Source organism: Macrotis lagotis, chromosome 1, assembly GCF_037893015.1.
Source record: "Macrotis lagotis isolate mMagLag1 chromosome 1, bilby.v1.9.chrom.fasta, whole genome shotgun sequence".
Classification (NCBI taxonomy): domain Eukaryota; kingdom Metazoa; phylum Chordata; class Mammalia; order Peramelemorphia; family Peramelidae; genus Macrotis; species Macrotis lagotis.
Window position 1 is genome coordinate 279,309,282 of NC_133658.1, and position 24,655 is coordinate 279,333,936.

Consider the following 24,655-nt stretch of genomic DNA (forward strand, 5'->3'; position numbering starts at 1 on the left):
CTTAAATGAAAAAACATTGTTTAATCTAATCTAACAGTCCAGGCAGTAGATATGACCAGTAATTTTTCTAAAACTTAGTTTTTTTAAATAATATCACTAAGTGCCAGTTTTTATTGGAATGATGGTACTAATGATAATTTAAAATATCCCCATATGAGCACAAAGTTCTAAGAACTCTTAGCAGAATTAAGTAATAGCTGGGGAATACCAAGTCTCTGTTTGCGTTAGTGTGTGTGTGTGTGTGTGTGTGTGTGTGTGTAGAGGGGAAATGCAGGGGTGGATCTGGGAGGAGGGGTAACACAGAGTATCCAAGCCTAAGAGGATAGTATGTAAAGGAACCTCACTTCATTAGAACCTTTCTTCATTCCTACTAACCTCCTTTTCTACTCCTCATTAGAGAAGAACACACTTCTCTCACAAGGGTGAAGCTTCTACTTCTGACCATTGGCCTTGCATGGTCAATCCATTTGTTTCTGATAAATGGATCCTTGCATACTCTGATTTCAGACCTGAAGAGGTACAATTAAGACAACCTCTACTGGTGTTCATTTGTGAGGTGAAGGGTTTGAGGATGGAATAGAAAACTATGATAATTGTATCTTTACCATTTCTTGTTGGTATCATATTCTATTTCTTTTTTTCTCTATTTATTTCAAGTCTCTGACTTACATTCCTTCAAATTCATTCTCCTTCTATCTACTTCACTTAAGAAAGTGACTCCATAACTGAGAGGTTGGTAAGCAGTGTAAGTAGTTGGTATATCCATGACATCAGGCTTTATTAACTAATGGTTTTCATATTTTATGGATCTGGGACCTCAACCCTTAACTACTGTTACAGATCATTCTTCATCATTCCTGGCCATAGGCAGAGTCAAGTCCTTGCCTTCCTGCCTAGTCAGTCTTTTTCCTTATTGATTTCTAAGAATTTTTTATATGCTGGTCTAGTCATTCTTGAAATTTTGTTTTAAAAAATTGATAAACAACTTATATAATTATTATAGATAAATGATTTTCTTTATATCTCTCTCAGAATGAAAACCAGTATCAAAGGAACTGGACAACTTTTTAAAAATTATCTCATTGATGTGTCCTTCATGGCTGGCTAGCATTAGGTCAATGGGAAGTGGTTTTCCATAGCAGTGGTTTCTGACAGACCAGAGCAAATAATGCCAGGTGGTCAAAGCAGGTTTCAAATCTTCTCCTTCCAAGTCAAAGAGAATGGTGATATTGATACAGTTACCTATACTAAATGAGTACAGAATTTGTAGAATCTGACAGAATCATGTGATATTGCTCTATCTTCAAACTAATCATTTAATAATTTTGGGAGATAGTTTAAAGTTTATATAAACCTATGTACTCATTTTTTCCAAAGGAAAACTTGAGGCCCATAGAAGTTAAATCACTATGGGAAGATCATTAAGAGCACAAGTAATAGAAATAAGAAGTTTTTGTCCCCCAACTCTAACTTCAAAACTCTTTCACCAAGTCACACTGAAGGAAAAGTAGCTATCAATCAGGCAACTAATTAATCAGTTCCCAATAAGTTGTAAATCTATGTGATTCAAGTAATGGTTGACACTAAAAGTTTGGAAGAGAAGTAGGTTCAAGAGAAAATATTGAGTTTAAGATGTCTATTGGATGGTCATTTCTAAATATCCATGATCATGCATTATGATATGCTGTCCATGATTCAGAACTAAAGTCCTCAGCAAGGCTGAATGTATAGATAAGTGATCTTCAAAGAGATGATCATTAAACCCATGAGAACTCATGAGGTCTTAGAAAGAATATAGAGAGGAAAGAGATGACCCAGGACAGAGTCCTGATTAGTGTGATAGAGATTCATTTAAGCAGACGGAAGAGTGGTCAAAAAGACTGAAGGAGAACCAGTAAAGAGTAGGATCAGAAAAACTCAGAGAGGAGAGAGAAATAGGGAGGAAGTATTTAATAGAGCCAAATGCTGCAGAGAAATAAAAAAAGAATAAGATTGAGAAAAGTCTATCAGATTTGGCAATTAGAAGTTCACTAGCAATATATGAATTGCAGTTTTACTGATTGGGCTATAATACATATGAATTACATAAAGTTCATTGTGCAAAACATGCAAAAAATACTAATTTTATTTCTAGTTGGAATGGCAAGTCAAATTAATATCACACTCATTGAAACTAGGATTCCTGGCCAATACAAAGTTAATGCTAAGTATCGTTTAGGTATATTATCGTTTTCCACCATGGAATAGAAAAAAAAATTCAATATATTAAATGACTCCTGCCTTGCATGATTATAATAGCAATAATGTAATGTCATTTTTCTTTTATATAAAAGTATATTTACACACATATACACATTTATATAAATATATTTACACACATATATTTACATATCATCTTTACTTAAACAAAGAGAAAAATAATCAAATTATGCATAATCTACAAACTCTAAACTATCAAGAATTAACTAAAAGAAAAACCCAACAAAATAATACAATGTCATTTTATTTGTATATATTTCCCTTTCTATTATTGTCTTCATGTGTTTGTTTACCAGATACTGTTGCTATTATTTTCTTTAGAAAACTATAATAATTGTATCTAGTCAGTATATGTATAATTTTTCTTGTTCAGATTTCTTTACTTTGTATCATTGTAAATCTTTCCACTTTTTTGCATTTTGCATATTTATCTTTTTAAGGGACAATAATATTTCATTAAAATATTTCATATCTTAGTTTTGTTACTTATCACTATATTTTTTAAGCAAATACATTTCTCTGAACCTTAGTTTTTTCATTTGTCAAATGAGAAAGTTGGACTAGTTGCTTTCTCATATCCCTTTTATTCCCAAGGGCTATAGTCTTTCATTGACACGCCATAATTTGTTCAACTATTCATCAATCATTGGACCTAATGACTGGTTCTTGTTTTCCTAAGTTCATGTTTCTGAAGGTGTCCTTCAAAATGATTGGCTTCCTTTTGGAATATTTGGAGTATTGCTTTTTTTTTTCATTCTTGGTGTCTACATGTCTTGAAATGGAACAAGACTAGGGACTTATAATCATATGAATCATATAAGAAAAGACCTTTCATCACTCCCAAGAATTTCTTGTGATAACTATTCCCTTATCTGAGGAAGAAGATCCATAATCTATCCATCTTCATAGGTTGGAAAAAGTGTAGGGAGCTGTCCCAGGATCAGTGTAGAAGTACATATATCATATATTTTTAAATTATTCAAAAAATATTTTCCAATGATGTTGAGAATTGGAGAGATTGCACAGCAATATGAAGAGTTGGTCATCCTGGGGACTGTGGACATAAGCAAAGGAGAATCAAGCAAATATAATTCTAATACCTTCTACAGCTGTAAAGGTTACAAAAGATCAATATGTTCTTGTTTTATACTCACTTTTCCTAGTGTAAAGGATGATCCTGAAGGTCAGGTGATTTGCAATTAATTTCAAACCTGGAACTTAAATATATGTTTCTTGGCCACAAGACTGGTGTTTTTTTTTCAATTTTATATACTCCTTATATTAAGTGCATATAATGACCCCATTAATGACCCCTGGTGATAGTAGAGATTACCATGGTCCATTTGTTTATGTACTTTGCAACAGCAGTTAGGATGGCATATCTGACCATAGTAGTCATGTAGCTTAGGCTCTTTCTATCTGGGAATGATGAATTGGAGAAAATACAGAAAACATAGTGTCCCCTCTATATCTTGTAAACAAGTGATCCATTCTTTTATTCTTTATTCATAAATTCAAGTAAGCATCAATGTAGTAAATAGCCATTAAATTGCTATGTATCCAGCCTTATGCTAGAAATTGCCTGAAATATAAAGGAATATAAGATAAAATTTCTTCTTCTATTTTTTTTAGTTTTTTTTATAAGGCAAAGGGGGTTAAGTGGCTTGCCCAAGGCCACACAGCTAGGTAATTATTAAGTGTCTGAGGCTGGATTTGAACCCAGGTACTCCTGACTCCAGGGCTGGTGCTTTATCCACTATACCACCTAGCCACCCCTGATAAAATTTCTTCTTAAGGCATTCTCATAGAGCCATCCAAGTAAGAGAAGTATAGCAGAGAATGGATATTTCTAGGAGTCTTGATGAATATTCCTTTTCCATGGACTCATGAAGCTAATGTTGATTGGGGTCCTCTCTCAAGGTTTGAGTAAAGGTCAACAGTTCAGAATCTTCCAGTTTCTCTAATGAAGGTTCTACCTTTCCATCATCTCCATTTAGAACCAACTATTAGGTGCAAGTGGTTGTCTAAAGAATTCACATGAAAGCCTGCTTTTTTATCCATCTCTTCCTCACCTTTGAGTGTGTAAAATCAGTGACCCTTTCTTTCCTTAGTGGATTTATCTCCTTTTAAGTGCTAAATGTAAGGGTAAATTCAGATGTGGAACTCACTTTCCACTATGCTATCAGCTTACTACTTCTGTTCAAATATAGGCCACATAAGGAGGGGAAATGACGAAAAAAGATAAGGAAAAAAATCACACTTTACTGAGAGACTTCAACATTTGTCCAGGAGAAGGGAGACTGAGGATAAGTAAAAGGTGATTCCTCAGATTTCATGTGAGGGCATCATCTAGTGTTTCCAAAAGACTGAAATCCATATGATCATTTCTTTTGCCTTGAATAGAAAAGGGAATTTTCACATTGTCACTACCTGTATCTTTTCTCAGATCTTGGAGATAATTACTTTCTCATGGAAGACACTGAGTATAAAAACTTCCTGATTGTGTACTGTCAAATTGGGAAGAACACTGGGTTATGAGAACTATTTGGTAAGTGTTCTGTCAACCTCAAAAGTAGCACTTGGTGCTCTCTTCCTTTATCTATCTATCTATCTATCTATCTATCTATCTCTATCTATCTATCTATCTATCTATGACATTAATAATCTAAATGTTTTCTTTTTTTGTCAGCTAATAATACTTCAGTTTGAGGTCAATTATGACTAGATAATATTTTTTATAAGAAACCTAAATTCCTTGTCTTACCTCAAAGGTTAGCTCTGTGCAATAAGATTTTCCCCTTTAAGAGCTAGCCTAACACTTGTTATTATGGAATTTTTCTTCTACCTCACTATATTCAGTGAGTATGATCTTTATTCTATCTAGGGCATGGATGCAAATAGATATATGATAGAATCCAAGATTGATCTCATATGGTACATTTATGAACTTTGCCTATTCTAAGGAATTAATCAGTACTCCTCATATTCATTTAAGACAGCTGCCATGTTTTCAACAAAGAGTATTACTAACTTTCTCACTGTCAACAAGACACTGAATTTGGGGCTAGAAAATTTACTTTTAAACAATCAAACTCTTAATGCCCATGCAACCTTAAATAAATGATATTGAATTAGATAATCTCTAATCTTTCTTTTAGACTATAATTTCCAGGAACCTTTAACTAGAAATCATGGGGCAATTTTCCCTAAGGCAACGAACCAACCAAGGAGAATGATAAAGCCTCATAGATTCATTTGTCCATCTTCTTGGTTTCAGGAAGAAATTAATATATGCCTAGAGTACATAAAATGAAGTTTGAGAGTAAAGTCTTTTCTCATGGTTTTCTACAAAAAAGGATATTTCTTACTTCACTGAAATAGGTAGCATTTTATTATTTCTTCTGTTCAAATTTTTCCCTTGACATTAAAAATGAAATTAATCTTAAGTTAATTTCTTTTCCCTTTTTAATTACTTCCTGATGACCTCCTTTGAATTAAATACTTTTTTGAAAAAAATCAGTTCTCAGATCCCTGCATCTGCTCCACCCTTTTTTTCCCAGACCCATAAGTCTTTTTCTACCCCTTAGAGAGATGTTCCTAAAGGATTCATAAGGTGAGTGCTATATATGTATTTCTCTTTAACATTGCTAGAGAATGGAGAGTACTAAAATTTCATCAATTTATCGATCAGAATTAGATGTGACTAATTTGGGTATATTATTTTGTCCAGGGACAAATCACTTAGATTTAAATTTATTCCATGAATACAAAGGATGACACAAATTCATAAACTTATCAATAATCTTGCTATTATAGTGCAGTATTTATATAGTAGAAAGATATTAAGATTTCAAATATGCACAACTGAGCTCTACAAATTACAAATATTTCGTCTGATCCTACCAATAACACTGGGAGGTGGGTGATATTAATTTTACCATTTTATAGTTGAAGAAGTTGAGGCAAGTAGAGATGAAATGATTTTTCCCAGGGACATACAACTGGAATTATTTTTAAGGGTTCCCTTTTAGATCTCCCCCTCTAAGCACATATGGTTTTATACTATTTCTTTATAAAAATCATTTTTTTAATAAAACCAACTACAGTTGGGAGTAAAAACAAAGCAAAACAAAACAACAAAAACATTGGCTAGAGTCTCATCAGAATACATTTGATTCTAGTCCTATTTCTGCTAACTAAATCATTATGTTAACTTGGATAATAAATTATTTCCTCACTTGGACCTTCAGATCCACTTCTATAAAATGAAGGTTTCATAGACTAGATTTCCTCTAAGATATTTACTAAGTTTTTTTGCATTTTATTTTTTCCAATTACATATATAGTTTTCAAACATTCCTTTTTTTTTGTAAGATTTTGAGTTTTACATTTTTCTCCCTTCCTCTATTCTCTCCCCCTTCTCTAAAACAGCCAGTAATCTGATATAGGCCTCACATGTACAATCCCGTTAAACATATTTCCTTATTAGTCAAGTTGTAAAAGAAGAATCAGAGCAAAAGAGAAGCAATCATAAGAAAAAATACTTTAAAGATGGTCTTTTTTAACTCTAAGAAATATGTTATTCTCATGCAGAAGGGGAAAGGGAATCACATGCCAATTTCACTCCCTTGAGATGTTAGTCAACAGCATGAGTTGATTCCCACTTTATTTAGAGCCCAGGTTCAGTGTGATTCAAAGGCAATAGGACAAAGTCTCTGCTTTTAAAAAAGTTGCAATCTAGTTGGAGAGACAATATGGATATGGTAAAGAAGAAGCAAGGTAAAAATAATTCTCAGAGAAAGCTGGAGAATATTGGTTGCCTGGTCTTCCATTTCCCAGTCCTTGTCTTATTCCCATTTCTTAGCTCTAACTTTCTGATACATATTTTACAGGGACTCTAAGAACTGATCTTTCAATACATTCCCTTCACCTGGATTTCAAGATCACTAATTGATTCAAATTTAATCATGCTTTTCCCATTCTTTCCTTTCTCATTTGTACTTTTGGTTCAGAGATTGTAAGTTTTTAAGCAATGATTAACATATTCTGTAAAAACAGCTCTGTGTGCCTTTCAATCTCTAAAATTCTTTTGGGATGAATAAAGTGTAAAAGAAAGAAATAATTACAGTTCCTAGACTAGAAAAAAAATCCCCCCCCCCCCCAAGCTGCGACATTTATTTCAGATTTGTTTGCCAGAGTTTAGAGATAATTGTGGGGGCAGTCTAAAGAAAGTTTTGGATGACTAATCTATTTGTCGTAATCCAAATAAACTATTCCACTCATATATAGATTGTAAACAAATTTAACCTCATATTCATATTTTGATGTTAGGTTAGACAGACTTTCATTTTTTAATGTCATAGTCAAACCTAAAGAAGGAGGGTAGCCTTAATTTGCAGTATCCTAGTCTGTTGTAGCACATCCAAAACCTGGACACAAAACAATACTAAAAGCAATAGGCCTTTAACACAGATGTGCTTTAACTCTTACAAGGGAAGACAGAAGACTGAACTAGGGATCTTGATATGTTGGAACACAGACAAGGGATGAAGGATTTGAGGCACTGAATTTAAGTTTCCAAAGGCTTATCATCAGCTGTAAGAAACAAGGTTCTTCTTTTCATAGCATGAGGAGGAAAGGAGTCAAAAAGGACAATGTGAGAACCCATCCTCAGGACTTGGCAATTCAATTCATGTATGTGACTCTTATTCTGATGAGTAAGCCTTTGTCTTCCATACCAGAATAGCTCAATTATGAAGATGAAGGCTAGAAGTATTATAGAAAGGGTCAAGTTCCTGCTCTGGCACATTTAATTTTCCATTTCTTATGTCACAGGCAGACAGACATTAGCATTGATTAGTCAGGTTCTCTACCCTTCAAGCAGTGGCAATAGAAAGTATTAGCATGACATTTTCTAATCAAAAGATTCCACAAAAATAGGAGGAGGGCATTAAATAGGAAGAAAGCTGAGTCTAGAGTAGAGATGTTGTAAAGAAGCTTTAAACGTCTCAAATATTAGATGATTTTTGTTCCACTAGTATGCCTTAATAGAATTCTCAGAATTAATACTAATGAAATCTGAATTGCAAGACTATAGATTTAAATGCATATATGCTTTTATACACACATAGATATTATTTAAATTCAAATTTGAAGTAATGATTTTTTCCTGAAGGAATTTTCAAAATAAAATACTTGTCTCAATTATCTAATTAAACACATTTAATTCAGCAAATACTTCTTAAACACTTCACCCACAGAAAATAAAAGAAACCACTCCCCCACCCCAAGCTTGATTTTGTGGTCAATAATTTGTATTCATAAAATAGATTAACTGATCAGTATTTAAGTATGGATTACAAGGACCTGGAAATTGAAACATGACATTAAGGTCATAAGATTAGAAACACTTATTGAAAGATATCTGGGAAGGAGAAAAACTATAGTATTAAGGTCTATTCCTTCTTTCTCTAGGTCTATTCCTTCTAACTAGATTCAACAAAGAGGGCCCCCACTTTTAACTTCCTGCATTCGAGTTTACTGTAGGCTCCAATAATCAAATATGTGCTTCAACAGATCATTTCTGGGAGTTTGCTGAAGGTCCCACTAAGCAAATACACATTTCAGCAGGTCATATCCTCAGTATTGAGCCAAACTCATATTGAGTGCCCTCTGGAACTTTATACCCCTTATGAACTAGATAGAAAAATACTGATAAGCTGGAATTTTAAATTTCATTTTCACTGTGTTGTCCTCCCAAAATAGTCTTGCAGGGTATTTCTAGAGGATATTAGAACTCAGGGAAATAGATACCTAAGAAATAGAAATTTATGAATAAATGATAAGATAATTTTTTTTTTTGCTAGAGAGGAGGAGAGAAAGGAAGAGCCCATGATGAATAACCTGCTGGTGAAAATTTAAATCTCAATTCAGAGAGACATGACATAGTTATTATACACACACACACACACACACACACACACACACACATATATATATATACACAATTTGTGGATGTGTGCATGTGAGAGTATATATATATATATGTATATATATATATATACATATATATATATACAAATCTGAGAAAGCATCCATAGTTAAACATATAAAGAAACCCTTGAAGCTATTCAAATATGTACATATTCATAGATATATATATATACACATAAATTCAAATGTTATTTAACTAAATTGAGCCTCTCCTCTCTATCTTTTATCACATTTCTTCAAATACTTCTCATCCACAAAAAAGTCTGCATTTATTTTCTGTGAAGACATTTCATCACATTCCAGGCATTCTGGGTATCCTCTCTAGTCACCTACAGTTCTACAGGAATGGCATTGCCACCTCCTGGGAAGCCATCCTGTTCTCCTCCTTTCTCTAATTTCTTGCCACACACAACTACCTTACCCCTGGGACAACTCCAAAACAGGTCAATCTCTATGGACAATGATAACCAATCTGAACTAATTCCTCAGTAATTAACATACTTCAACTCCATCATACTCACCTTATCCCAGTGATTCTGCCCCTTTCCCCCAATGTGTTGCCTCTATTTAAACCTTAATCTCTATCCCTCAAATGATCTCTTTCTTATTCTGATCCCAGTCAACAGATACCTAATACCCCCCCAATATCTCACTTTAAAGTTTCTAACTCTTCTACTGTGCTCTCTGCAATGTTGCTCTATCAGAAATAAACTATTTTCATTGTAAAATTTTCATTTCATTTAAAAAAATTTATTTTTCTCACTTTGTCTTCTTTCCTCAGATCTAGCTTCTTCTTGTTGACATAGTTTATCTACCCTTTGCAACATTAATTGTACTTTCAGTCAACTTTTTACCCACTCCACTCCTTACCTGTGATTCCCTGATCTTGGTAGGGAATTGCAATACTGGGTATTCCCAATTGCCAATACCACATTCTTTTTCTACCAACATTACTCAATAATCTCTTCTGCTTTGAAGTTTTTTCAATCCATATCTATAATTTAACTAAAATTCTGGTGGCTTTTGTCTATTGACATTGTCTATTGACAAGACATTTCCCTTCCTTCTTTAATAAGGTCAATTCATAGTCTTTCTCAATATCTAATCTCAAATTAGAGATGATATTACATATGCTTAAAATTTAAATGCATATACCCACGTACATATACATATATTTATATATATTTATACATTCTTAGGCCATCCTAAATTTATTCTGTTTATATCTTTTTTTTTGGTACACAGATATATATTGTTTCCTCCCTTATACTGTGAGCTTCTTAAGAAAATTATCTTTGTCTTTCCTCATATCCCCTTCCCTTAGTGCCTAAAACATAATAGTTGTTTCATAAATACTTGTTGACTCCAAGAATCTCACATATTCCCTATTTATAATATTCTTTAGAAGAAAGGCCTTGTTCCATAAAGAATCTTCATAAGACTGGTCAGATTTTGTCAGTTAGAGATATTCATCATTGATCCCAACTTGATCATTTTTACTGGGTTTTCCTAGGGAAGGAGGTCTGTACCTGCATGGCAGGAAGGGAATGAAGTAGAGAACAAGACTTTGTTTTGGACTGAGAGTCATAGATGTAGGGTGAAGCTTCACAAGTGATGAACCTGTTTTACTCACTAATCATTTCCCTTAAGGAACTCACTTGGTGAAAGTCTAGAATTCTTTTTTCTTGGATTCATCTTGGTAGCAGAGATAACAAGGGGAGAGGTCACAAGGGGAGAGGTCACTCATATTCTCATGAAGAAGCTGTGCTTGGGATTTTATAGTATTCATTTATTCCTTTCTTCATTCATTTATCACTACATTGTCAAATATTTTTTTGGGGGTATTTACTGTATGTAAAGAATTATGCTGTATACACAGTAATGCTCATAAGATAGATTAGTGTGGAAAGCCAAGATACCTGTTCCAGGCTCTGCAGGGTTTTCTGAAGCCGCTCCAGCTTTCACTTGAGATGCAGCCCGAGGCAAGGATCTCTGAGGCCAGTTCTGGGTTTTACTTGTGATGTGACAAGAGGCTTTGTGTGACTATCTGTAATCCAGGACCACATCCTGTACAGGGTGTTGGGCTAATCATATACCATGAAAATGAACAGGCACAGATCTTGAAAAACACCTATGCTCTATGTACCTTTTCATTATGGAAAAATAGTTTAGTGATAAGAATAACAAATATTATAAAAATCAACTGGAGTGGAAAACAGTTTACTTCTGTAGTTATAGTAAAAATATCAGGGCCCTCTGATCAATAAATGAAGTCTTCTATGACTATCTGCCTGGCCTGGTTATTTCTCACATTGCTGCAAACACACAACCAAGGATGCTGGTATCAGACTAGTCTCTTTTATGTACTTCTAAATTAACTTTCTAGGAAATATCAATACATATTGCAAGAATTTCTTCTTTCTTCTCAACAGTCATATTTACAACCTAAATGCTTTATGGACATAGTCACTAAAGTTAAGTATGAGACAAAGAACACTAACTTTCTTAATCTCTGCCCTTCTTTCTAACTCAATGCCCCTCATCTTACTTTTAATTTACAATATCTACAATTTGAGCAGCTAAGTGGTATAAGTGGTATAGGCTAAGTGTATAAATTGCCATCCTTGGAGTCAGGAGGATCTGAGTTCAAATCTGACTTAGACACTTAGTAGTTGTGTGACTCTGAGCAAGTGACTCAACCCTGTTTGTCTCAGTTTCCTTTTCTGTAGAAAGAATTTGAGAAGGATATGGCAAATCTTTATAGTTTCTTTGCCAAGGATACCTCAGTGGGGTCACAAAGAGTCAGACATGACTGATAATGACAGAATATTAATAAATCTAGACTACAGAATTGAGACAGTGAGGTGGTAGCTACTAGGACTGAAGCAGAGCCTTGGGTCTCTATATACTTTGTGTACTGTTGTTTTTCAGTATTCCTAACAGTTCTTATTCCCAATACTGGAGTTTTTGTATTGATCAACACTTGGTTACTGTGGTCCTTTGCTACTGTGACTTGTATATCTAATCACTTTCACTGATTCACCCTTCTAGTCTTAGCCTTTGCCAGATAGTTTTGGTGATTACTACTCTGCAATGTTATTTGAAATCTAGTATGGTTAGGCCATCTTTCTTTGTATTTTTTCCCATTAATTCCCTTGATTTTCTTGATCCTTTTTTTTCTCTTATAGTAATTTTATCATCATTTTATCTAGTTCTATGAGATTTTCTTGACAACCTGATTAACATGACTTTGAATAAGTGACAATCAGAATTGTCATTTTAAAATTTTATCACATTTTCTTATTTATTATGTTGACTCAGCCTACCTATGAAAATTGTTATTTTTCCATTTCTTTAGATATGACTTTATTTGTATGAAAAGTGTTTTGTAATTGTATTATAATTCCTGGGTTTATCTTGGCAGGTAGACTCCCAAGTATTCTATATTCTTCTCGTTTATTTTATTTTAGAGTTTCTTTTTCTTGACACTGGACTTCGTTAGTCATAAAGAAATACTAATGATTTTTGTGGATTTGTCTTATATCCTGCAACTTTAATGAAGTTGCAAATTATTTCAAGTAATTTTTAAATTGATTCTCTAGGATTTTCTAAATAGTGTAATGAAAGCTTTGTTTCCTCATCATCTATTCTATTTCTTTTGACTTTTTCAATTTCATTTACTAAAATGGGGTTAATCAGTCATCCTATTTCCTGATATATTAATCTAGGTAATTTATATTTTCATAAATTTTAATTGATTTTACTCAAATTGATAGATTTTTTTGGCATATAATCGAGCATAATAATTCTTTAGGATTGCTTTAATTTCTTCTTCAGTGATTTGACCCCTTTCATTTTTGATAAGGGATATTTAATTTTCTTTTTTCTTTTCTTTTTTTACATCAAATTAACCAACGGTTCATTGAACTTATTTTTTTCATTGAACTAGCTTCTAGATTTATTTGCTCAGTTTTTTAACTTTCATTATTATTAATCTCATCTTTGACTTTTAGCATTTCCAATTTTATATTCAGTTGGGTATTTTTGATTTTTCTCTTTAAAGTTTTTTTTAATTGCAAGCCCAATTCATTGATTTGTCTTTTTTTTTTCATTTTGCTGATCTAAGAATTTAGAGAAATACATTTTCCTCTAAGTTCTTCTTTCACTGCATCCCATAAATTTTGGTATGCTGTCTCATTGTTGTCATTCTCTTTATTGAAATTATTTATTGTTTCTATGATTGATTACTACCTGTTTATTTCCTTTCATACTATTATTCCTCCTTTGTCTTCTCTCTCCTTTCATTCCTCCTTACCAGTATTTTGTTTCTGTCTCCTACCTCCCATGATCTGCCCTCCCTTCTATCAGTCCTTACTCATCCCTTTATTTGATCTCCTCCTCTTTTACTTCCCTGTTGGATGAGATAGGTTTATATATGCAACTATTATGCATATTATTTCCTCTTTGAGTCAATATTGATGAGAGTAAGATTCATTGTCTAGTCTCACATCTTCTACTTCACTGTAAGTCTTTTGGACTTCTTCATGTGAAATGATTTACTCCATTCTATCTCTCCCTTGCTCCTGACCCACTGTGTTCCTTTTTCATCCTCTTTTTAAAAATGTCATCCTCTCCAATTCACCTTATATCAATACCCTCTGGTTTCAGTATTTCTTCTAGCTGTACTATCTCTCTCCTGAGATAATCAGTGGATTTTTTCTAATCCAAGTTTTTCCTCTGGTTCTAGGACAACAGGGCGGTTTTCTTCGATAATTTCTGGAAAGATGTCCAGTTCTTTCTTTAGATTATGACTTTCAGGTAGTCCAGTGATGCTGACACTGTCTCCTAAGGATCTGTTTTCCAGATCCATTGTTTTTTCCCATCAGGTATTTAACATTATTTTCTATATTTCCATTCTTTGGAATTTCTTTCAGTGATTCTTGATGTCATTAGCTTTAACTTTTAAGGAGTTATTTTCTTCAATCAGCTTTTCTACTTTCTTTTCCATTTGACCAATTGTAGTCTTTAAGGTATTATTTTCCTCAGTGAATTTTTCTATTTCCTTTTCTATTTAGTCAATTCTACTTTTTTAAGCAGTTGTTTTTTTCCTAATGTTTCTTCTACCTCTCTTATTTTTAGTGCCTTTATTGTTAAGTGCCTTTTTGAGCCCTTCTTTGAGTCTTTCTGGGCTTGAAAGCACTTTCTGTATTTCTTTGAGGTGTTGTCCATATGTATTTTGACACTGTTCTCCTCTTCGAAGTTTGTGTCTTGGTCTTTCATGTCATCTTAATAACTATGATCATATTCTTTTTTTTTTCTTGTCTTTTACTTATCTTTTTATTTTTGACCTTTAAAAAAATTTGACCTCTTTTCTCAGGGTGAATGTGGTACTATCTCAGGTTTCTTGGCTGCAGGTCCTGGCTATTTACCTGGTGCTGTGTTGATGTGACCTTGGGACCCATAGGGTACCCTCATATCTGGTTTTGCATTGAGGGGTCATCCATGGTGTAGTTAGTACTGTTTTAGGCTGTTGGGGTCTGCAAGTTTACCAAGTACTGAGCTGGGGTCCTAATGATGATGTTTTGTGTGTGCTGAGGACCAGTGGGGTGATTCTGCATTTCCCTATAGCTTCACTGAGGCACGCGGCAGTCTGGCTGCCAGAAGAAGCTTGTTTCCTGCAGTTATGCCAAGTATGTGGGTACTTGGAACTGGAGTCTGTCGACTCCAGTAGGTTCTCCTGGCTAAGTAGGTATTTGTCTGCTCTTCCAGATTGGGATTTGGGTTCTTTTCCTGGTTTGCTGAGGTGGATTTGCTATTGCCTTGCTGCAATGTTTCCTATTCTGGACTGTGTTCTCTTCCTCCCCCCACACCAGAATGACATGGTCTTTTCCTGCCATCTCTACCATTTTCCTGAGTTAAAGATTGTTTTGCCCCATACCCTTGCTTGTTCTACTGTTTTAGAATTTGTCATGGGACTAAATATTTTATGGATCTTTGGATGTGAAAATGTGAATGTTACAGCAATTTGCTACTTATTCATCCATCTTGACATCTGGAAGAAGAATCTCAGTTTCAGTATTTTTAAGAAAAAGTCACTGGCATTCTCAAATATTAAAGACAATCATGGCAGTGGGCTCACTGTTTATATGCTCTTAAAAGAGGGGTATTCCTGAAGGTTGCCATCAACTCCGATTAATAATTAATGAGAAAATGAATATTAAAGTGAGCATCTGCACCTATTCTAATAAACTTTGATTCTGGCATTAATTTCTAAATGTATCCTAGCCTTGGACAATCTAAACAAAGAATTTTTATCCCCTACCCAAGACTGGGCAGAAGAGATTTTCATTTAGATTAGAGGCCTGATTTAGTAGAGCAGCAATATCTTGAATGAGAAGAATGTTAATCCTATCTTCTATTAGCCCTGTCCTTGAGAGATTGGACAAGGAAATAGCACAGGGGGAAAAAGGTTTCGATATCCTAATTTTATAATTTGCTATTAATAAGAGAGAAATAATCATTTCCTTCAGAGGGAAATGCAAAGTGATCATAACTGAAAAAAATTTACAGAAAATTTCTCTGATAAAGACCTCATTTATTAAATATGTAAAGAATAAATTTATAGAAATGAATCTTTCCTCAATAGATATGAATAGGTGGTTTTCAGATGAAGAAATCAATGCTATTGTCAAGATATTAGGAACTAAGTTTTCCAGCGCTAAGTCCCAATAAGCAGGCTGTGCTCTGAATTTGGCATCATAGGAAACCTTTGTACTCACCCATTGAATGATCTCACTCTCTGGCAACACATACTACTTTGTCCAGGACCAGTTGTTCTCTGCGTGATTTATAATTTTCATATTATTAAGTAATCTTTTAGATTTAATGGAGCTTCTCATGGATCTGAGAACAAGAAGCAATCAGTGTACTGTAGCAGAAAGTTATCAATCAAATCTCAGGACATTTTGAACAATCTCTGTAGTGATTTAGAACATTTTTTCATATGACTGTAGATAATGTCAACTGTACTGGAACTGTCGAAACAAGTTAGAGACAGGATGGTTGGAAATCAGAAAGATGTTTAATTTCAAAGAGAAAAACAGGTTTACAAATCAAAGTTCACCTGAAAAAGAGCATTTGTAGTTTGTGGCAGGAGTAGGGCTTTTAAAGATGAAAATCACAAAAGGGCTGGGGGCCGAAGGGGACCGGGGTGGCGGCGCGGCGGGGGCGGGGGCCTCGCCTCCCCGGCGCCCAGGCTGCGGCCCCGCTTGGGAGTGTGACGTGGCTCCCCGCCCGCGGAGACCCTGGGGCGGGAGGACCTTGACCCCGCTTTGCCCCCCCACCCCGGGTTGGGGGGCGGGGCAGAGAGTTGCCCCGGACCAGGCTGGGAGCCTCCAGGGCCCCCTCCACGCGGAGCTTTGGGGGATGCACCCCCGGGGGCTCAGACTGCGTGACGTGACGGCAGTACAAATACCTACTTGGTCCTCCCAGAGACCTGTCCAGGGCCACACGGGCAGGAAGGAAGTCTGAGGTGAAATTTGAACTCGGGTCCCCCCCGCCCCCCAGGCCTGGAGTTCTGTCCATTGCTACTTGGGCAGCTCAATCTACCCCCTTCTGCAGCCCCCATAAACTGGGGCGAGACTGGCGCCAACCAGTCTTCTTGACTCTTCCCTTCTCTCTTCTTCTACCCTAAAGATGGGGTAAGGGCTTCGGGCTGGTGGAGCCTTTCCTGGGTCCCGACAGCATCCTGAACCAGTCCAACAGTATCTTCGGTCTTATCTTTTATAGCCAGCAGCTCCTTCTGGGCTGCTCCAGTGCTCCATGGGCTTCCACACTATTGATATTCAGCTATGTGCTTTCTCTTTTGGGTTCAGTTTACCTGGCATGGATTTTATTTTTTGTGCTCCATGACTTTTGCCTGGTTTGTGTCACCATCATGCCATCAATTTGGGTCTAGCTATACTCAATTACCAGAAGGCACCGAGGCCCTTCAAACTTCAAGACCAAAATAAAAAGGGACACTGACTTCCATGTTCCTAGCGGTGATCGACAAGCCCTAAATGAACTCTGATCTCAACCAGGAGCCCACACCATCAACTACCAGAGTTTGGGTGAAGACTGAAGTATGATGGCACATGCTTACAATTTAATCTATGTTTGACTGTATTCCATTAACTTACTGTTCTTGAATCTCTACCACATCTCCTTGTTTTCCATATGCAAAGACAGGAGGGTTGCTTTCAGGATGCCTAGGCAGGCCTCTGCTCCTCTGTGCTAGAGTCACCTGTTAATTCCACCCTTTCCTCCTAGACTACAAATTCTAGAAGCTGGAATAAAAATTGCTGGGAACAACCTAATCAATACTATTCAATAAAAAAAATTAAGACATAAAAAAAAGAAAATCACAAAAGATTGGGTCATAAAAAGTTATTCTTATATATTGAATAAATTGTTTGCACAGCAGGCTCAGGTATGCAGACATTTTCAGAACAATGCAGACATTCTTGGGTCCTATGGATACAGTTCCTAAATCGATTGTCTGAAATATTAAGGGTTGTTGAGCCTTGTGATTGTTCAGCAGGATAAAAAACAAAAATATATGTGCAAAGTGTAAGAACTGTGGAGCTCTCATGTCCATGAAGGGGTTGGTTGGAGGTGTCTTCTCACATCTTTTAATTTGAGTTATACTTGTTTTTTACAATTTTGTTACATTTACTTTGTGATTTTTGGGGTATTTTTGTTCTTTCCATTTACTTTCTTAATAGATACTGTGGGCAAGCAGTTAGATGGCACAGTTCATAGAGTGCTAGACCTGAGATCAGGTAAGAATCACCTTGTAGAGTTCAAATCTAGCTTCAGACACAGTTGCTATGTGATCCTGGGCAAGTCATTTAACCCTGTTGCTTTAATTTCTTCATTTATAAAATGAACTGGAGAAGGAAATGGCAAACCACTCTAGGATCATTGCCAAGAAAAACTCAAATAGGATCATGAAGAATTGGACATGACTGAACAGTTCAATGACAAAAACAAAGTCACTCTAGATTATCTTCTTGGCTCTGCTTCTTTCACTTTACCTTAATTCATATAGCTCTTTGCATGCTTCTATGTATTCATCATATACAAAATTTCCTTGGGAAAAATAATATTCCATTACAATTTGTATAATCATTCTCCAGGCATCAGTTTCCCCTAGTAGTTTCACCTCCTTCTCTCTTTCCAGGGCAATTGGCTTTTGAAGTGCCAAACTCCTTTCCTCTCCTCACCTTAACAGTGTAAGGTCCTCTTGTCCTTCACTGCCCAGCTATCTTGACTCATAGAATGATTTGTCAATGAAATGTTCTCCCACCTTCAAAGCAAAGTCTTCTTTCTTTTTCCCTCTTCTTTGACACCCACTCTTGTGGAGGCTTTTCTTTTTCTGAGATCACAAAGATTACTTTCTCAATCTTACTAGCCCTTGATCTGATCACAGTATCACTCACTCCTCTATATCCTCTCAGTAATATAGTTGCAATTGTAGAAGCATTCATCTGTAGGCAGAGTTTTCCAGATTCATACCCACTTCTTCACTGTTATCTCTACGAAATTTTTGTCTTCACTCTTGTCACTTTGCTTACATTTAGAAAGAAATCTCTTATTGTTTGTTGTTTTTGCCTCCTACATTTATTCAATCACCTGGCATTTCTGTTATTTGTAGTGTTAAGAGAGAGGTTTTCTTTTAATTTCTGATTTTCTTTCTTAAAGATGTTTCAAAATCTTCTTTATTATTGAATATCCATCCTTTTTCCTATAGGGTTAAGCTCAGATTTGCAGGATAGATCATCATGGATTGCACTCTGAACTCCATTGCTCTTTGAAGCACCTTAGCACATTCTTTCTTTCTTTTTTCTAATGGGTGCAAAATAACTTCCTTTTTTAAAAAGTCTTTCTTCTTATGGCTTGCAGAACTTGTTTTTGAAACCACTTATGTGTTTTGGCGTTTCGATGGAATTTCATTTTCTATGTTTAGAAATTTTGGGCAGAACTCTTCTATTATTTTCTTCCTTGTTGTTTCATGGTTTTTTATTCTGTTGTTGCCATTTTTTGAAAGAACTCAGATTCAGATTTTCTTCAAGTCAAGCAAAAGCAAATTATCTGAGGGAATCATGCTCTCCAGAAGTGGAGCAACTAAACTGAGGAGAGAGTGAACTTTTATGGAGGCAAAGTGACGTAATCAGGGACATGTAGATGAGGGTGGTAGCTCAGAGAAATAATCTTTAAGGCTAGGTGAGGGGTGTGAGAGCTTTTCTTCTGCATAGGGGCAGGAATTTACTGAATCCCAGGGGCCAGGGCAAGATTTTTTTACTTACATCCAGTCACCTCATAATTTCCCTCCTCTAGGAGTAGGAAACCAAATTCTTTTGGGGAACAGGGACAAAGATCTCATCTTTTTAAAAAAAATATTTATTTAATTTTGAATTTTACAATTTTTCCCCTAATCTCACTTCCCACCTTCCATCCCCACAGAAAGCAATTTGCCAATCTTTACTTGTTTCCATGCTATACATTGTTCTAAACTGAATGTGTTGAGAGAGAAATAATTGCTTTAAGGAAAAAAAATAAAAAAAATATAAGAGATAGCAAAATTACATAATAAAATAATGTGTGTTTTTTAAATTAAGTGTAATAGTCTTTGGCCTTTGTTCAAACTCCACAATTCTTCCTCTGGGTACAGATGGTATTCTCCATCAAAGATATCCTAAAATTATCCCTGATTGTTGCATTTATGAAATGAGCAAGTTCATTAAAATTGATTATCAATCTTATGTTGCTGTTACAGTGTTCAATGTTCTTCTGGTTCTGTTCATCTTGCTCAGCATTAGTTCATGCAGATCCCTCCAGGCTTCTCTGAATTCCCATCCCTCCTGGTTTCTAATAGAACAATAGTTTTCCATAATCTACATATGTGACAATTTATTCAACCATTTCCCCAATTGATGGACATTCACTCAGTTTCCAATTCTTTGCTACCACAAACAGAGCTGCTATGAATATTTTTGTACAAGTGATGTTTTGATGTTTTTATCCTTTTTCATGATCTCTTCAGTACCCAGTAGTGGTATTGCTGGATCAAAGGTTATGCACATTTTTATTGCCCTTTGGGTGTAATTCCAAATTGCCCTCCAGAAAGGTAGAATGAGTTCAGAACTCCACCAACAATGCATCAGTGTCCCAGATTTCCCATATCCCTTCCAACATTGATCATTGTCCTTTCTGGTCATATTGGCCGGTCTGAGAGTGTGAGGTACCTCAGAGATGCTTTAATTTGCATTTCTCTAATAAGTAATGATTTAGAGGAAATTTTCATATGATTATGGATCATTTTGATTTCCTCATCTGTAAATTGGCTCTGTATATTCTTTGACCATTTGTCAAATAGGGAATGGCTTTTTTTTATAAATTTGACTCAATTTTTTATATATTTTAGAAATGAGTACTTTATCAGAAATACTAGTTGTAAAAATTGTTTCCTAATGTAATACATTTCTTTTGATCTTGGTTACAGCAGTTTTGTCTGTGCAAAAGTTTTTTAATTTAATGTAATCAAAATCATGTAGTTGGTTTTTAATGATGTTTTCCATCTCTTCCTTGGCCATCAACTGCTTCCCTTCCCATACCCTTCCCATAGACTTGATAGGTCACCTATTCCTTGATCTCCTAGTTTACTTATCATATTGTCCTTTATATCTAAATCTTGTATCCATTTTGATCTTATCTTGGTATAGGGTGTGAAGTGCTGGTCTTATCCAAGTTTCTGCCATACTAACTTCCAATTTTCTCAACAGTTTTTATGGAAATGAGAGTTTTTATCCCCATAGCTGGACTCTTTGGGTTTATCAACAGCAGATTACTATAATCACTTCCTGCTATCACACCTAGTCTATTCCACTTATCCACCACTCTATTTCTTCTATGTCTTCTATGATTTCCTGTAACTCATTCAACTTCTCTAAAAATTTGGATGCTATACCACCTGGTGCATACATATTTAGTATTGAAATTGCTTCATTGTCTATAGTACCTTTTAGGAGGATATAGTTTCCTTCTTTATCTCTTTTAATAAGATCTAATTTTGCAGCTGCTTTGTCTGAGATAAGGATTGCTATGCCTACTTTTTCACTTCAGCTGAAGCAAAATATATTTTGCTCCAAACTTTTACCCTTACTTATCTCTCTGTTTCAAATGGGGTTCTTGTAAGCAGCATATTGTAGGATTCCAGTTTTTAATCCAGTCTGCTATCCGTTTACATTTTATGGGAGAATTCATCCCATTCACATTTAAAGTTATAATTATTAACTCTTTATTGGCCTCCATGCTATCTTTCCTCTGTTTATATTTCGCCCCCTTTTCACTTTATCCATATACCTCAGTATTTTGTTTCTGAATATCATCACCTTCAGTGTGTTTTCCCCCTTGTATCCAGGCCCCCTCCCCTTTCCCTTTGCCCTTCCTCCATCTGTTAGTTCCTCTTTTCCTCCCCTTCCCCTTTCTCCTTTTAATACTTGATAGGTAAGATAAGTTTCTTAACTGAATTGTATGTGTATATGTTAACTTTAGACCTAATCTGATGATAGTAAGATTCAGGTGGTTCTCACCTCTTCCTTTCTTCCCCTCTATTGAAATAGATCCTTTGTACCTCTTTATGTAATGTGATTGACACCATTCAATCTCTTTTATTCTCCCATTGATTTAATGTCCCCCCTTTTTAAGGAGATATTGTTTTTAAATGACTCCATCAGAGTCACAGATAAGTCATGAGTGTTCATCACATCTGGCTAAGCATATTCTCTCTAATAGGTTACAATTCTTGAGAGTTATGAGAATCTTTCTCCCAGGTGGGGAGTATAACCAGTTTCATCTTATTGGATAGCAGTTTTTTCCTTTACCCTTTTCTTACCTTTTCGTCTGTCTCTTGAGTCTCCTATTTGATGTCCAAATTTTCTATTTAGCTCTGTTCTTTTCATTAGGAAGAGTTGGAAGTCTCCTATTTCACTAAATGTCCATCTTTTCAGTTTTGTTGGATAGTGGATAGTGGATTCTTGGCTGCATTCTAAGCTCCCTTACTCTTCAGAGAATCTCATTCCATGCCCTTCAATCCCTTAAGGTTGATGCAGCCAGGTCCTGTGTAAACCTTTTTCTGTGTCTCCTTGGTATCTAAATAGTTTCTTTATGGATACTTGCAAGATTTTCTCTTTTATTTGACAGTTCTGGAATTTGGCCACAATATTCCTTGGTGTTTTCATTTTAGGATCCTTTTCTGGACGGGATTAATGTATACTTTCAAGAACTATTTTGCCCTCTGGTTTCATGATATCAGGGCAGTTTTCCATCACTAACTCCTGTGATATTAAGTCCAGGCTTTTTTTCTCTTCAATGTTTTCAGGAAGCCCAATGATTCCTACATTGTCTTTCCTGATTCTATTATGGAGATCAGTGGTTTTGCTGATGAAATATTTTAAATTTTCTTCTGTTTTTGGTTTTGTTTAACAGATTCTTGTCTCATGGTGTCATTAGTTTCCAAAGATTCCATTCTTTTTTTTAGAGAAGAATGTTCTTCATTTACCTTTTGCAACTCCTTTTCTAATTGGTTCATCCTATTTTTGAAGGAGTTTTCCATTTGCCAAGTGTAGTTTTAAGAAAATTATTATTTTTTTTGCATTTGCCCAGTTGCGAATTTGAGAGGATTATTTTCTTTTGGTATTTGTCCAATTGTATTTTCCAAGGATTTGTTTTCTTGTTGTGAGATGTTAATTTTCTTTTGCAAGGTGTTAATTTTCTCTTGAGTTTCTTTTACCAATTTTTCCAATTGATTTTTAAACTCCTTCCTGATTTCTTCTAGGAAGTCTTTCTGGGTTGGTGACCAATTCATATTCTTTTTAGAAGTTCTAGATCTCTCTGGGTTAGGATCTGTGCCGTAAAAGTAGCTTTCGGGGTGGTTAGGTGGCACAGTGGACCCTGGAGTCAGAAATACCTGAATACAATTCCGGCCTCAGAAACTTAATAATTACCTAGCTGTGTGACCTTGGGCAATCTACTTAACCCCATTGCCTTGCAAAAACTAAAAAAAAAAAGGTAGCTTTCAATGGGCCCCTCTTTCCACTGGTCTTTCTTCTTTTTCCTTGGACCTTGTATTGGGGGAGGGGCTGGCTCACAGAGGTTTTGTTTTGAAAACCCTAGAGGCTTTGCTCACTGGTTTAGTAACTCCATATGTGCTGTTCAGTAGAGGGTCCTGGTTACTTTCTCTGAATTGTCTATGGCCTTGATTTAAGGTCTTGTCCCTATTCCTGGGAAGGATGGGGGGAGCAGCAGGTTCTGAATTGTCCTTGAACAATGTTGGCTATACCCTGGGGTGAGAATGTTAATATCCTTATTCAGCTAAGGGAGATCTACTGCCCACACCTGAGCCTGGGGGTTGGGGCATGTGGGGGCTGTTACTGTGTTTGTTTTGGGAAGAGGCCTCCACTGAAAGTATGGAGCACAGGGCCTGGAGCCCAGCATATCGATGTCCAGCTTCACTCTGCACCTCTCTCTGCTGGAACTTGCCCCCCTGCGCCTCTGGGACTCCCCAGACCTCTGCTTCCATGGCCAAAGACTCTGTGGCCTTGGACCCTGGGTCCCATAGTCAAAGACTCTGTGACTGATCTTAGGTTAGTTTGGCTCTTACCCAGCCTCCACTGGCTCTCTGCTCTCTGACTCCAGCTCACTCACAATCCCCAGAGACAGACCTAGAAGTAGATGTTCTTCTCCTAGTTTCTCTTTCTGGGTTTTGTCAATTGGGCTTCTGTTAAGAGGTTTTTTCAATATTAATTCTGAGGAGAAACCAGGAGTTTCTTAGCACAATGCCTATCTTCTCTCCATCATCTTGTCTGGAAGTCAAAGACCTAATCTTTTATAACTGCTTCAGGTTAACAAGTGTTGTAGAGATGTTCTTGCTTCACAAAGTCCCTTACTCAGGGAGGGAGATGATTTAAATAGAGCATATGTGAACTCCAGGTGATGTAAGAAAGTTTCATTGGGGGTGCAGCCATCCTAGATTATCATCTGGAGTTAAACAAACTGCAACCTAGAGGATACGATCCTAGTGAGCAGATTCAAGAAACATGGGCCAAACATCAAAAGAGGGAAAGGCAAAAGATGCATGACACTGACAAAATTCAAGGTGCCTATTTCCTTAGTAAATAGATCTTACAAATAAAAGGCATGTAAGGAAAAGGTGGTGGCAGTGAAGCAAATCTATATATCTCTACACATGCTCTAATTCCAGATTAAATGACTAAAAATCAATTTCCAAAGTGGGGTTACTTGTTATAACTTATGAATCGTTACTCTTTACTATCATAACATTTATTTACTAAAACATTAT

The 24,655-nt window shown here is 35.7% G+C and overlaps 1 protein-coding gene across 1 annotated transcript in view; it reads left to right on the top strand.

Annotated features, from left to right (window-relative positions):
- LOC141516451 (trichosurin-like) overlaps nucleotides 1–24,655 on the top strand; it is a 113,490-nt gene that overhangs the window by 55,919 nt on the left and 32,916 nt on the right. Inside the window, exon 2 of the mRNA XM_074227523.1 lies at nucleotides 4,706–4,807. The gene's annotated coding sequence lies outside the window, so the exon portion shown is untranslated. The remainder of the gene's footprint in view (nucleotides 1–4,705; nucleotides 4,808–24,655) is intronic.